Source organism: Pinus tabuliformis, chromosome J (genome assembly GCF_031772625.1).
Source record: "Pinus tabuliformis cultivar Carrire ecotype Pingquan chromosome J, CPIR1, whole genome shotgun sequence".
NCBI classification, from domain to species: domain Eukaryota; kingdom Viridiplantae; phylum Streptophyta; class Pinopsida; order Pinales; family Pinaceae; genus Pinus; species Pinus tabuliformis.
The window spans coordinates 1,291,621,554-1,291,634,080 of NC_142295.1; the positions used below are offsets into that span (position 1 = coordinate 1,291,621,554).

The following is a 12,527-nucleotide window of genomic DNA, read 5'->3' on the forward strand; positions in this document are numbered from 1 at the left end:
GGATCATGAGGATGTTGATGGAATGAGAAGGTCATCATAACGAGGCAAGTCTAATTTTCATTATTGTTGGTTATTTGGCTAACATATTATTTTTCTACCTGGAAGAATGTCGCAGGAATATATGATGGCAGTTGAGGCAAGTGCAATTGTATGGATGAAGAATATTGAGGGAAGCTCAATATTTGGTACTGGAAAGCTGTAAGTTCAAGAAATGTTAATTTGGAAAGGGATGGTAGAAGTATGATAAGATAACCTGAAGGTTAAAGAATATCACATTTATAAGGAAGCCATGATCAAGCTTCAAGTTTGGGAAAGCTCAATGCAATGCCTTCATGTTGAATATGAAAGTGATAAGCGAGAAAGGTACCCTGAAACTTGTCACAAGATTGAAGAGAGAAGGTGGCTCCATGATATCTTGAAAGAAAGAAAGCTCGATGATGTAGAGGAAAGAGGGAGCCAGAAAACTATGAAGAACTGGTAGCTAATACTCTTATGAAGGCAAATTGTAAGGCTTGTGATGATGACTTCTCAAATAAAAGGGAAGTCTAGATCTCCTCTATTTTTTAGAGGGGTTTATTCTCAAGATTAAAGGAGAATAGGGATGTTGTCTTTGGTTGAGAGGGAGTGATGTGGGACATCACTTGTACATTATCCTCTTCAAGTGATGAAGAGAGAATGGCAGAGAATTGGATAAGAATTTGCGGTTTCCTTGATGATATTACATTCAAGAAAGGAAAGGGACCAACACTGTTTGAGGATGTGATAAGTATCCAAGTGAAGAGTGGTCGAAGAGGACTGATATTCTTTGAGGACTCAAGATTCGAGATCCAAGATAAGAATAGTCCTAATAGGACATATCTTATAGACATCCAGATGGGGTATGTGCCTTGTAGAGGTAGTGCGGTATCACACATAAATCCTCCCAACATAATGCTCTTGATTAAAGAAGAGATTGTCTAGTTAGGCCTAAGAGACAATGCTGGTCATGATGATGATGCTTACAATATGGCTTATCAATCCGACTCTTTTTGTGATAACTCTTCAATTTGAGATATGATGTTGTACTGAGTGTACAATTATGAATACCTCCCTAGTTAAGAGGGATTATTGAAAATGTAACTAGTTTCGGTCTTCATAATTGTTGTACTCATTTCAATATGTATCCTATGTAACAAACAAGAAAAGAAAAGAAAATATATTATTATTAAAGCATGGGTTTCATGCTCATTATTGATTGTGTTTTAGGTAAAGCATGTTGTTCATGCTTATAGGGTTTGTTAGGTCTTAGGATTTACTGTCTCGAGTCAAAGGAGTCAACATCATGTTTATAAGACCCTTATGGGCAAAAATATATTTGTAAAAATAATTATTTTTGAGTTTAGAAAATCCTGGAAGCTCCTAAAGTACAAGTCGACCCTGGGAAAATCAAGTCGGCCTAAAGGATAGAATTCAACCCCTTGAGAAGGATATAAAAGGAAGCAATTCAACCTCATTTGGAAAAACTCACTCAACAAGTTCAATCTACAAGAAAGAGTTCGATCTATAGCTGGGAAGAGCAGGAAAAGAAGAGTGAAGGCCAAGAAAGCACAAGAAGGACATAAATATTTTGTTTTGGGCTCTATCTCTCTCACACATGCGAAATTCTAGGGTTTCTGGGCTGCAGGAAGAAGTGAAGTTACAGGTCTGAGTTGTAGGAAGATGAAGTGCAACATCTTGTAACTAGAAGGAAGGATACTTGATCTAGAACTCATAAGGAGTTGTCTTGCTATTAGGAAGGTCCCAAGAGGAGGCTGCTCTAGGGTTTCCTTGGAAGCTTTAAGGTCGAAATTGCAGGGTCGAAGTTGCAGGTTGGGTAGCAGTATTGAAGCTGGCAGGTCAAAGTTGCAGTGTCTAACATTTTGGTGTAGAATCAAGGAAGGATTTAAGGAAGGGATGACTTGGTACTAGGAGAAGGATTGGTCTAGGGTTTGGGTCTTTGTATATCATTTGAAGCATATTTTAAGAAGAAAGCCAATATATGTGTCTATTGTTGTTATTATTGTTCTTGACATTGTTTGATGAATAGATCTAACTAAAGAACACAAAGAAGATAAATAAGATTCACAAGCAAATATCAAGTTAAAGGAAAATAAGTACAATAAGCTGCCATTATCGATTTTCTAACAATTTCATCCTGGACTTCTCGTGGGAAGGCGGGGTAGTTGCATTGAAGAGGTAAACAACAATTAGGGCTTGCAACTGAGCACAGGGTTTGCCAAAAGGGCCTTAACCATCAGAGCCATGTCTTGACCACATCCATTGTTGAGGCACAGTGATAATGAGGCGAGTGAACCTAATTGGTGAAGTCTCGAAAGACAAAAGGATTTTAGGGGATTGAAAACCAAAGTGAGGCCAATGGACAATGTACAAAATGAAGGATTTTAGGGATAAAGGTGGAAGGTAAACCAAAGGCTAAAGGAGTTGCAAAGGAATGGTAAAACCAAGACACAATGTGAGGAAGATTGTCGTAGGCAGGAGGAGGACAAGGCTACCTCACCCCTAGATAACACGTTGAACCTTCCCCAAAGAATCCTAAACCAAGCAAACCAAAGTAATATAAATGTAGCTGACCCAGTGGAAAAAATTAAGAGCAAAGACAATACTAGTATACTTGTTGGATTTGAGCTCCCATAAACCTAGAAGAGTTTAAGTGCAGGTACTCCCACCAGTGGGTATGCGGGCCACATGCAACCTTGCCAATACTTGGAAAATGTAGATAGTCTAGCTCATGAAATGGAGTGAAGGATGGAAGGCCAAACCAACATGGAAGAACAACTTGGACCTTCCACGTTGCTTAAGGAACTACTATAGAAGCCGCAGAGGAAATATCCCATAGATAACCCGACAACACGACATTGACACCAAATATCATCAATTTGACCCCAACAATTGTAGGAAATTGAGGAAGTTTCAAAGATTTCCAAATTAAAACAGTGCATTATCATTAAATGTGGGCGACACTATCCCTCTCTTTAATGTTTGGGGTGACAACGGAATAACAAATCCGCTCAGTAACCTAACACACATCTCAACACCCCATCAAATTTTTATTTATTTTTATATAATTTATTATTATATTTAAATTTTTAATCCCCTATCCTTATCACTAATGTAAGTAATTCATAAGAGAGTATCAATAATCATATTAATCCATAAGAGATAAGATATCCCTGCAAGAACTTAAGATTACCGCCTCGCTTGCCCGGATGGTCACATAAAGAGTGGCCCTGTCCCCACAAACCAAAAAACTCCTCAAAAACAACATAATTTCCCCACCCCACACTAACGTCTTTCAAGTGAAATGGAAAAAGTTGAAAAGCTACTTAAGGCGGTGCAAATATTTTGAAATAAAGAGAAGATTATCCCCACCTTCGAATGCCTATAATACTAGATCAGTGAGTGCTGCGATCCGATGTAGTGTAGGGTTTAGTGGTTCTGCATGAGGGTTCAGGAAGATTCAAGGGGTTTATCTCGGGATTTAAGCCTCCGACCTGATCAATAGAGAGACTGTAAAATTGAGGTGCAATGGCTGTGTCTTCTTCACCTTCGACAGATTTCTCTTTCGAAGCCCAAAAATTAAGTTCGCTGTTATTGAATGCTTCCTCATCATCGTCTGATATTTTGAATTCATGCCAGGTCGTGGAATCCTTCATCGATAGGCACAGCTGGGATCAGACCAGGCATTTTTACATAACATGCTTCCCCATTCTGCTCCGCAAGATCTTCGGCTTCGAGGAGGTCTTACAGCCGTCCGGCATTGGCGGATGGATCGCGCAGACCTCTGAGCATTCCGCGAATGCGGTCGTAAATCTTCTCTCGCCTTCTGGAGCTTTGTTTTCGTCAATCTTTGCCGCAGATGAGGAAAATGTGGTTCGCTATGTGTTTCCATCCGAGCGCCTTCCGGCGTGGATTCGTCACATGCTTCAGTCGGAGAGGGGTTTGTATATCTTATCTGAAGTCTGCCCTGCTTTATTTAAAGACCGATTGAAGGAGGACGGCCATGGAGGAGGATTCAGGTGCAGTTGAATGCATTTGAGTATTTTATGTTTTGGTTTGCTTATTACACTGTATGCAAAGATAATGATATTATGCATCGTTCGGATTCGGATGAAATGAAATTGGGGTTTAAGAAGGCTTCCCGGTCTCGTTTCGAGAAATGGGCGTCTTCTCTGCATAGTTTGCACGGTAGCCATGACAATGGAAGGCCTGTGAAGTTCAATTCTAGCCCTTATTTGCATCTTCTGAATTTGTATCTACACAAATTTGTTCCTATATCTGATTTTTGTGCTCCCAGTGTGTCTGTACATCATTTTTTCGAGGAGAATCCATCGATATTTTCTCGCGCCGAGTTTGTTGTTCATACCTTTGTACAGTTTTGGTTATTGAATGACGATTTTTCGCCCTTACCTTCACGGGTTTGCCAGTCTTTTGGTATTTTGTTACCTGTTAATAATCGATATCATAGGTATGGTCTCCCCAGTGTAGAAATCACAGAGGCTATGAAAATACTGGTCAATTATGTAAGCAGTACTTTGTGTTGTCCTCAAGAAGAGTTGAATTCTGGATGGAGAGCTGCATCACAAATGGATACCTTGAGATTGAGGTCATTTTCCTTGCCACGGAGTAGTTTGGTTGTGCCTGCTACATGGTCCCTTCTGTTACAGAGGCCTTTGTACAGGTTTATATTACAAGCTTTCAGTTATTGGCCAATAGGTGCTTGTCTGAAGAAGGCTACACACATTATTGATCTATGGTTGGATTATTTACAGCCTTGGAATATTGGTGAAGAAGGCAAAATGATGCCCGCTCTCGAAGAGGATCATTATTTGGAGGCAGAGAATAAGATGCTTAGGGATAGGGATCAACGATTGTCTCCACTTTCAGGTAGCTTGCTTCAAAAGCAAAAGACTGGTACTAATTCTGTGGGATCATTAGTAAAAAGAAGCACGAAAGAAAGTTGTTATGGATATAATGATCATTGGCAAAACTATGTTCTGGCTAATTATCCTTTTTATAGCTCTCTCGTTGTTCAGTTTCTTGTATTTGCCCACAAGTTCGTGCACATCAATACCAAGGCAGTTCTTCAGATGACTCACAAGGTGCATTGCTCTTTCCTTTATTCTATTATGTCTTATTGATAATAGCAAGGAATAGATGAATAAACTTTGACACTTCAAGCAAGACCCCATGTTTATTTAAAGCAAGATCCAATGGTGGATTAAAGGTACTTATTTCAAGGTAGGATCAACAATTAGGATTATTATACCTAGGTTTTGTATCTCGAAAATTCAGACATGAGGAATTTACTTTTGGAAGTGTGAAAATAAATTAGTTGGAACTTCCTCTTGCATGGGAATAATCACATAGCAGGAAAGGAGAAAAAGTGTTGTCCAGATCCGAATGTAGATTGCTGCCTTTTAAATATTGAATTTGCCTTGCTGTCAGTGCTATATTAACAGAAAAATTCAACATTAACAACAAATGATCCATTCCTGATAGATTAAGTTATGAGCAGTCTTCATGCATGTAAATGTAGGCTTGAATTTGATATAATTGTTTATTAGTTTAACAGACAAAAAATGTCCTTGGTTTATTTTATAGGCGTTTAAACTATCTTTCTTATTTTGCACTCAAATGCTTTGTATGTGAAAATTACGTCGTGTTATTGAAACTTAATTTGGTTGTTAATTCAACAAACAAATAATTGTCTGTGGTTTAAATTAGAGACATTTAGATTAGCGTCTATTTTTTGGATCTCAAATGCTTTGTGTCTGAAAAATACCTATCCAACTTATTATTTTATGTTGACAAATTCATTGTAGTTTAAATAGTTGTAGACAAGATTTCCAATCAAATAGCTAAGCACACCATCTATTTACAGTCTTTTGTGGAGGGTCATTTCCATAAATTATCATGTCTATTGCTCGAGAAACAATGGGTAAATTCAGCCTGATGTCATTGCACTGAAGTTACTTCTATTTGATAATTCTGCGAGCAATTTATATGCTTCATGTTTTGGACGAGTTCTGCAAAGAAGGATTGAGTTTTGCATTTTACATCTGATAGGTACTTCGCTAACTTTGTATAATGGGCATAGATATTGAATGGATATGGACAAACTTGTGATCCCAACCCAAACCTGGTTTGACTATGCAATTTTGAAGAAAATGTTTTTTGGTATTTTCTTATGCACTATCAAGGGTTCTCAACACAAATTGGGAGTGATCATGTTTGCTGTCTTTATAGTATAATTGGGCTAGGAGGCTCATTTTACAGCCCAGTGTGAACGTGATGTGTAAGTATGTCCGTGCTCAACTTGGACTCTAGAGTTGACATGTGTCCCTCTTAAAATAAAAATAAAATATTCTCTAAATAGAAAAGTAATGTTGGCTATAATAAAAAAGAAAAAAAGAATATGCTATACATGTTTAATTAGTTATCCATTTGACCTATAATATAATTTCATGTAAAGTAATTAGAAGTAAAAAAAATTATGCGAGTAAGATGTTTAAACCTTATACTTTTCAAAAAATAAGTTAACACTTTATATAAATAAATTACTTGAAGATCTATATTAATAACTTGTGTGAATATCAACTTATGTGAATCCGTGCTTAAAATGGATCCATGCTGGTAAATCATAATGCTTTTTTGACCAAAAAATGTCCTGAATGTGTGTAGTAAGACTTGAAGATCTATATCAATAACTTATGTGAATATCAACTTATGTGAATCCGTGCTTAAGATGGATCCATGCTGGTAAATCATAATGATTTTCTGACCAAAAAATGATTTTCTTTGATAACGGTAGCAGTTGGTGGTTATTATTTCTAATTTGTTTCTTTTATCCAGATAGAAACAATACTTGAAATCCAATTTACATTCGTGCATTTTCGTTGTATATTCATGATCACTTTAATTTTCAACAGGTTTGGTATTTGGCTGAGATTTATGTCAGTTTATACTGGAGTTCATAGTACATGTATAATTTTGTTTGTTAATGTATTTTCTGACAAGTATATCAAATGGGATTCAAAAGGGTGGACTGTGGTTATTCACAGTTGAATTTCCATGCGTATTTCATTGTATCATTAGAACTGAGATATGTAATGGCAATAACATCTTTTTCTGAACGTGTCCTTTGCAGTGTTACCTCTATTCTTTGCTTTTCCAGAAAACCGGTTTTATAATTTGTTAAAGTATGTTGTATTCTAATGTAATATTTTGTTTTCATCTGTAGGTATTAAGTGTTTTGGTATCTTCAAAAGAGCTACTGTGTCTTATTCGAAGCATAGATTCGACATACAATGATGTGAAGTCGGGAAGTGCGCCATGCTATTTTGACAGTTTGCATAAGGTTGTGCTTGCCATCCGAGAGCAGCTACAGGTCTTCCCTCTATGACCTATACAATGTTCTGACGTAGGCTACCTTATCCAATGCACCATTTTTAAAAAGGTTTTGTTTGGAAAATGCCTCATTATATTAAAATGTTTCTTTGTGACTACTACAGGACTGGGAGGGTGATTTATCAAATTTTGAGAAAGGCAGTGAAATTACTCACTCTCCTTCGCAAAAAGAAACACCGATGTTGCAACTTTTCAGCACCAGTGATAGTGGAGGCCATCAAATGCTAAAGGTAAGTTTTGTGAATAATTTCTCTTTATCTCTTTCTTTTTGCAAGACTCATTTGGTTGATGGATAGGTTTATAATTTATTCTGCCCGTACATCAAAATTGGAACCTTACAAAGATAATTCCTTACAAACATTAATTCAACAAAATTTTTATTTATGCCATTATAAGGAGGTAACTGCATCAGTAATTGTTTATATTAATTTTCCCAGAGAAAGATGTTCCCTTAACTTGCCCACATATTAACTGTTCCAAGTGAGGAAGTTGGTACATTGTCAGAGTGATGGAATCCCCCTTTCTCCCTCCTTTCCCTGTATTTTTTTTTTTCTGGGTGAGGAATGGAATTGACTTCTAGTTGAAATACCCGCTGGTAACTGGACAGAACTACTTGGGAATAGATCCTGTAACCTCCCTGGGTATTATGCCTTCTGTAGAAAGGGTTGGGCAAACTGAGCTATACTATTGTGCTAAGTGTTCATTACATATGTACAAACATGAAATCAATCACTATCTTTATTGGGATTTTCTATAACTAAAATGGAAATGAATTCTATAAATCTTCCATACAAAAGGTTAGAATGACTTTAAAGCTCAGGTAGCTGGACATTATTTTATTCAAGAGGAGAGCTGTGTTGGAGTAGATTATTCCTCAATTTTTTGACCACACTGCAGAGCTCATCTTCAGGGTATAATTGAAGTTTGATTAAATTTGGGCTTGATAAGAACATACTTTTGAAGTTTGATTAAATTTGGGCTTGATAAGAACATACTTTTAAAAAATTGATTTCTGATTAATCTTAGCTGGATAATAACCTAGTTGTGATTTAATTTTTCTAGTTGGAAAATAATCTGCCATGGTCTGGATCTTCAACTTGTCCTAACGATGAACCACACTTGTTGGTTTGGAACGCGTTGACAAATGATTTATGATGTGATTTATGCCGAAAAATCTTCTCAATAATTGAGTTTCTAAACTTTATAGATGATTTTTATTTTTTATTTTTGGGAGGGGGTGGGGAGGTAATTTAAAGGCCTTTTATTAACTGTTGATGATCACATATGATCCAACCTTCTGTATGCCTCTGGTCTGCCACTAGGGAAACCGGACCATTGGCAATACAGGAGGTCTGCTGTCCAAAAATATACATTTTAAAAAAATATACTGAGTTCTAAAAAAGCCTACAGTGCCTTGGCTTAACAGCCACAAAATATAACACATAATCCTACTATAATAGTAAAGATAGAAAACATAAATTTTCATGAGGAGACTAGGAGGTGGAAACCTCCACATCTATGGGTGCTTGATCACCTGGACTGTCTAGATGATTTGGGCCTTTGCCATGCAGTAAGACTGCTTTTATCCTTGTCAAATGCTTGTCCATGGCTTTAAATTCCAACTGCATCATGTTCATCATCATCAGAATTTTGTTTTTAGTGTCATTTTTGGAAAGGAGTACCCTTCCCTGCAGCTGTCTAGTTGTAATGGGACTGGTACATCTACTCTTGATAGATGACCTTTCAGCAATGAAGCAGTGATACCTCTCAAATTTCCATTGCCATTTTCCCACCCTCAAATGCTAGTTCCAACTCACACGGCAATTGATGAGCTTTTGGGGTTATGTATGCCCTGAGGAGGCCCTGCTGCAGATAGAATCCACCTCAGAAGTGCGTGCCCCGGCCAACTGAGGAGTAAGGACTTGACGAGAGGAAGAAAATAAAGAGACCTGAGTAGGAGCTGATCCCAAGAGGAGGGTAGCCCAAGATGGTCTGGTCCCTCTCTCACACCACACCTCGACAAAGCCTCACACCACCATAAACAAAACCAGAAAAACCATAAAGCAGCAAGGAATAACAGAGGATGCCCTGGATTCAGCATAATCAGATAGAAATTGCCATTCATGAATAACATTTACCATCATGAAACAACACAATGTGCCTTTGCAAAGCTTCCCAAATCTGAACTGAGACCTTGCAAAGATTGCTTTTCTCATGCGAGGAGTTTGGTGGAGAGTCAAAGCATCATCTGAGATAATGAAGGGACGTACAACTGTGTACACATTCTCATGAAGTGGTGTGGTGGGCACATCTACCTTGCTGGGGTTAGATGAAGTTAATTTGATGTAAAGCATCAAAGAGGAAACATGACATCAATGACTAGTTAAATGTGTTGTTTAGAAATTAGACAAGGTTAGAGAAGGTTATATTGAAATTTCACATTGGGTTGGCCTATACTTCTACCCCTTTTTTGGTTTCTTCTCTTTTTTCAGCTTTTATTTGTTTACGCAGAGGAGAATTTGCATGTTTGCAAAATGATGCTTTCAGAAACATCTTCATCCATTTGACAAATCTATAATTTCTCCATAAGTATACAAAAATGGTGAGGAGTGCAGAGTTCCTAAACTACTGGTTTGTCTGATCTTCTACTGTTAAAACTTAAAGTTAGCTCTAAGAGTCTAAACAAAACAATTTGATAGTTAATTTTGTATGAATTGAAACTTCTGTGTCTACCTTAGATAAAATTTTACTTTGAAGCACATCGTTGTAGATTATACAACCTTTAGGCATACATATTTTCTTGATTATCTCTTCTATTTTTTGCCTCACACCAGATACTTCTAATTGATTTATTCCAAAGTGTGTTTCCATCAATAGTATCAATAGATTTTCGTATAGGGGACCTTGCTAAAAAGATCTTGCATTCTGTCCCTCGTACCTTATTTAAGAAATGCCACCCATTTCCAATGGAGTAGAGGCCACTTGTTTTCATTTTTATCTCTCCAAAGGATGTTTCTAATGATGCTCTCTAGATATTGTATAATTGTAGCAGGGGCCATTAGAATGTTGCTTTGATAGAGGGATATCTGATAGGATTGGCCAGTGTCCAGTCTCTTGCCGTATGTTTCAAACTTGACAGGTAAATAGGATAGGCCAATGGGATTTCTAACTTCATCAGTGTTGATGAGGTAGGGATGTAAAGATTGCCCTATCTCTTCTATTTAAGAAAAGCCCCATCTCTTGTCCGTCATGCCCATGGGGGAAGTTCAGTTTAGGTTTCAGCTTATTGTATAATACCAGTGTCCAGTCACTTGCCTTATGCTTCAAACTTGACAGATAAATAGGATGGGCCAATGGGATTGCTAACTTCGTCAGTGTTGATATAAGGTAGAGGCGTGAAGGTTGCCCCTGATAGAGGATATTACAAGTAGAGGAAGGTTCTCAACATGGCATTACTAAGTGATTGCATCCATCTAGAATTTGAAGAATTATATATTTTTGCTTGTCTCTGCATTAGATATGTCTACTAAATGCTTCCAGTTAATGGGGCATTGATTTGAGCATTCAATATATTTTTATTCTTTATCAAAGTATTCTTTTGTTGTATTTGTATTTTTCAATTTATGCCCTACGGCGTTTCCTTTGCAACATCTGGTGCAAATGCTAGTATATCTTACCTCATTTTATGGTTAACATTGTATAACAAAAACATGCGTTGTGTTATGTAATTAATACTAACATGTAATATTGATTTTTTTTGTCAGAATGCTATAGGTAATGATTGCCAAGACGATGATCCAAATTATGTTCAACATATATCAGGAGATGATGAGGATGAGGATGAGGATGATGGTGGTGAAGGAGGAGATGATGATGATAGTTGCGGTGTTGGTGATGATGTGGATCAGAGTAATGAGGATGGTCAAGATGATCATGAGGATGATCTTGGTGGTGGTAGCTAGGCATGCACATGCATTGTTTTTTATGAAGAAATTATTGTGTAGAATGACATTGTTATGTTTAGATGGGTGTTGTGAATTTACCCTATATCAATGAGACATTTTGATTTTGTAATCATACGATGAGTTTGATTTATGTATGTTGTTAATTTATCGTAGAATAACGATATTCATGAAATATTTTGATTTGTTAATCATATTTGAATTTTACTTGTTTTGATTAAAAATAATACTGATTTTATTAGTATTATGTTGCTATTTTATACATGTTTTGAAAATTGTTAATGACACATTGTTATTTTTTTGGATGGATGTTGTCAATTTCTCTTAAATTTCTTTACAAATGATTTTGAATTGTGATATCTGCTTTAATGATATTTAGAAACTATCATATATTTCACTATGAATCTATAAAGGGGGTCATATATGTAAAGAAAAATATACTCTATATAAGAAGTCAAATGCGGATGTAACCATGGATGCAAAATTGAAAGTAAAATTGGATGTTAAACTAGGAATTAATACAAAATGCAAACAATTGACATACAAAGTGTTTTAAATTAGAAGTGAAAAATTGTGCAATAATTGACACAAAGAAGGGAACAAAACATGGCATACAAAAGGATATCAAATTGGGTAATAACAAGGACACATAAATGGGCACCAAATTAGATGCAAAAAAGACAACAACTAGATGTAAAATAAGATGCAAAGTTGAGCGTTAAAAAGAAGCAAAAAACATTACAAATTAATATGCCAAATGGTGATGCAAATAATGATGTAAATTTGGGATGCAAACTTGGGTGCAAAAAAGGAAAAAAAAAAAGATGTAAGAAAGACATAAAACAAGATGCAAAATGGGGCTGAAAAAAGGTGAAACCAAGGATGCCATATTGGATGTAAAAAATGATTCCTAATCACATGCAAATTTAGGCTCGAACTCAGACACAAAATTATATGCAAATGTGGACACAAAATGAGGCAAAAAAAGATGCAAATTTGGATGGTGAAAACGATGTAAAACTAGACACCAAAAAAATGCAAAATTGGATGAAAAAGTCGGTGTAAATAATGGTGCAACATTGGACACAAGTAGACACAAAAAATGGTGCAAAAAGGGGC

General features: G+C 36.5%; 1 long non-coding RNA gene across 1 annotated transcript; it reads left to right on the forward strand.

Moving 5' to 3' along the window:
- The first annotated feature begins 7,550 nt into the window (after positions 1–7,550).
- Positions 7,551–11,573, forward strand: LOC149232003 (uncharacterized). Its single transcript, XR_016247509.1, has 2 exons — positions 7,551–7,676; positions 11,211–11,573. It is a non-coding gene; the product is annotated as an uncharacterized LOC149232003 (long non-coding RNA).
- The last annotated feature ends 954 nt before the right edge of the window (positions 11,574–12,527 follow it).